Source organism: Schistocerca americana, chromosome 3 (assembly GCF_021461395.2).
Source record: "Schistocerca americana isolate TAMUIC-IGC-003095 chromosome 3, iqSchAmer2.1, whole genome shotgun sequence".
In the NCBI taxonomy this organism is placed as follows: Eukaryota; Metazoa; Arthropoda; class Insecta; order Orthoptera; family Acrididae; genus Schistocerca; species Schistocerca americana.
Window position 1 is genome coordinate 469,865,793 of NC_060121.1, and position 3,482 is coordinate 469,869,274.

General features: G+C 41.9%; 1 non-coding gene across 1 annotated transcript; it reads left to right on the forward strand.

Moving 5' to 3' along the window:
* The first annotated feature begins 1,167 nt into the window (after positions 1–1,167).
* On the forward strand, positions 1,168–1,242 carry Trnas-uga. The gene has a single exon. It is a non-coding gene; the product is annotated as a tRNA-Ser (tRNA).
* Positions 1,243–3,482: the final 2,240 nt, after the last annotated feature.

Consider the following 3,482-nt stretch of genomic DNA (forward strand, 5'->3'; position numbering starts at 1 on the left):
CTATGGGTCCAAGCTGGTTGGCTCCAAACATTGTGGTGAAGTAGACCTGTGCACAGGTGGGCAAGATGATGAGTGAGACAGTAGGGCTCACTGGGGTGCAGCGAGAGGGGGGTATGGGTGAGCTGGTCCATCCAGCAGACCTGCCTGGTGTACCCCAAGCTATGCTACGGTGAAGGGTGAGATGGAGGCAGGACAACAGTGTGGTCATGTCACACTGACTGCAGTTTTTGGATCTGGGGGTGTGGAGGGAGTACAGGCCTTCTGCCGCTGGCCCTCAGCATTGGGTGGTGAAAGGAAAGCTGTAACACACAATTTCTGGTGGGGCCGGGCCCCTGTGGCCCCTAAGAATGAGCTGCCCATGCGTACAAGGCTACATTCCAATCAAATACCTTCATAAAAAACTTCCTACCACTTAAATTTATATTAGGTGTAAACAAATTCTCATTTTCAGAACAGAGATGAATGAAAGACCATTCATCTTTCAGATTCTTACTCTGACATCAGCTGCTGCTCTTCCATCTTCAGTAACTATACTCCTTAGCTACATGAACTTATTTATCTTTTCAACTTTAGTGTTACATGTCATTTAGGCAAATGATATTTCTTACTTCCTATTCGTGACAAGGAAAGATGGTCATGACAAAATAATGAAGTAGGATTAGGTAGGAAATAAGTCACAAAACATGTAGCACGTGCGGTCATTTTGTTTCACAATAGTGGAGAGGTGTATGTCTTGAGTAATCAGTGAGATGCGATGACGAGTAACTGTCTTCACCTGTTGTGGGTGGGCCTTTTATGTTTCCATGTCATGACGTGACAGTATCTTGACTGTCAAGGAGCAGATACTGTCTCCAAGAATGAAAATAGCAGTGAACAAAAGAAGCTCTAAAATGGAAGATCATTTCTTGTTGAGTCTTCGTGGCAGATGTTATATTTAATTTATATTGTATCTACTCCAAGTTAAAAAGTAATCGTGATCTATATACCCATTGAAACAAATATAAGACAGTCAATGAAGAAATGTTGACATCATTATACATATTGTTTTTTCTCCTACCTAAGACCTATTCAAAAATGCCAGACCGAGACTCAAACTCGGGACCTTTGCCTTTCGCGGGCAAATGCTCTACTGCTGGAATTAAAGCTGTGAGGACAGGTCATGAGTCATGCTTGGGTAGCTCAGTTGGTAGAGCACTTGCCCGTGAAAGGCAAAGGTCCCGAGTTCGAGTCTCGGTCCGGCACACAGTTTTAATCTGCCAGGAAGTTTCATATCAATGCACACTCCACTATAGAGCGAAAATTTCATTCTAGATACATAACACAACATTGACATTGATGCTCCCAGCACATAGCGCAGGTACTCAGGGTAATGGAACACATCCACATGCTGATGTTGACAGAGAACAAATGTAAACATAAGTAGAATACACACCCGTCTTTCCGTCAACCATCATCGGTTGAAGAGTTATGTGAGAAGAATGTACACCAACGAAGAGAAGGTAGAAATGATACTCATCTATGAGGAATGCAAGTCAGCAGAACAGTAATTACGATACTGTTTCCTTATGTACAGGTACATTTAGCACAGTAGTTTAGTCCTTTCAAATACTGTTGTGTAGCGTAAGCATACAGTAAAGGCTGTCCTTCGTACAAACTGCATCAACATAACGTTTCTTTTATTGTTGTTGTTGTTGTTGTTGAAGGTAGGCGAAATGTTACACAGGCAACGGAACTGTACAGAGGGCGATATCCTAACAAGAACCCACCTTCCTGGTGGATGTTTTATCGTCTTGTTGCAATGCTTCAGGAAACGAGAAGTTTTAACCCACGACAACGCAATTGTCGTTGCACTCGCACAGACGAAGCTGCCGAAGTTACTGATCTTGCTTCCGTTGCTATGAATCCGCATGTGAGCGCACGACAGCTTGAACAAGAGATTGGCATTCCTAAAACCAGTGTACATCATATTTTTACACTTCACTGGTTCCTTCCTTACCACGTACACCTACATCAAGAATTGCATGGGAATGATTTCCAGAGTCGTTTAAAGTTCTGTCAGTGGGCACAGCAGCTAATCCTTGGCAGCCAAAACTTCTTCTCCAATGTTCTATTTAGTGAAGAATGTTCCTTCTCAAACAAAGGAGAGGTAAATACAAAGAACACGCATTATTGGTCTAGCAACAACCCACGATGGCTTAGACAGGTGGAACATCAGTGTCAATGGAGTGTCAACGTCTGGTGTGGGATGCTTGGTACTATAATTATTGGCCCATATTTCATCAATGGTAGTCTAAATGGCAGGCGTATGCCAACTTCCTCAGACAAATTCTTCCTCCTCAACTGGATGAAGTGCCGCTAAGAACCAGAATATTTATATGGTATCAACACAATGGATGTCCAGCACATAATGCCTTGCGCACTTGTCATGTTCTGATCCGAAGGTATCCTGCCAGATGGATTGGTCAAGGAGGAACAGTTACTTGGCCTGGCAGGTCTCCTGATTTAAATCCTCTGAACTTTTTTCTTTGGGGATGCATTAAAGACGTTGTCTATCATGATATTCCAACAACTCCAGAGGACATGTAGGAACATATTGTGCTTACTTGTAATACTCTTCAGCAGGCAGCACTGGAAGCAATAAATAATTCTTTCATTCAACAAGTGCACCTTTGAATGTTCTACTCCTAGGCAATGGTACAGGAGAGTCAAAGTCAATTTTGTGTTATGTTTTTACTTGGTTTTCATTTGTTTTCTGACAACTCCAGCAAGTGAACGAGTTTGTGATCCCCGGCTCAAAGTCAATGTCGTGTTATGTAATTAATAACGGTGTGTTTCAGTGAATGGTACACTGTGATACATTTTTGAATAGCTCTTTAGGAGAGGAAATGAATTACCAAATAAAAAATACAGGGTGCCATTTAAAAAAAGTCGTACCGCTGTTCACACCTTTGTAAAAAACAAAAATACAACAAAGGCAGTCATGCTGATTGATGTTCACCTGATGGCTAAAGAACATTTGCTTGACACATTTTGTAATTTGCATCTGTACAAACAGTTATTTAGGATGGTCAAGATAAATGGGACACCCTAAAATTTTGATTGTGTTTGGAGAAGAAAAGAGCAGTGACATGGTAGTAGCTGACAACACTGTGGGGGTGTTGCAGAATGCCACATTACAGCCTTTGAATCACTTCTTTCGAGACATCGGCTGTGCCAGGCTGTAGAACACGTCATGGTGCATTGCTTCAATACACACTATTGCATTGGTTATGCACCCCAAGGAGGTAATTTGACAGAAAGGATGAGCTCTTACAATTCAAATCTGTAAAACATTTTGTGGAGATATTGTAACATTGTTTTTGTGTTACCATGTTTGTGTGAACTGTGTGAGGTGACAGTTTACCAAATATACATGCATACTAAGTTGACATTCGGCACGATGGCTGATGGGAGCAACCGCAAAGGTATTTTCCATTCGTAGA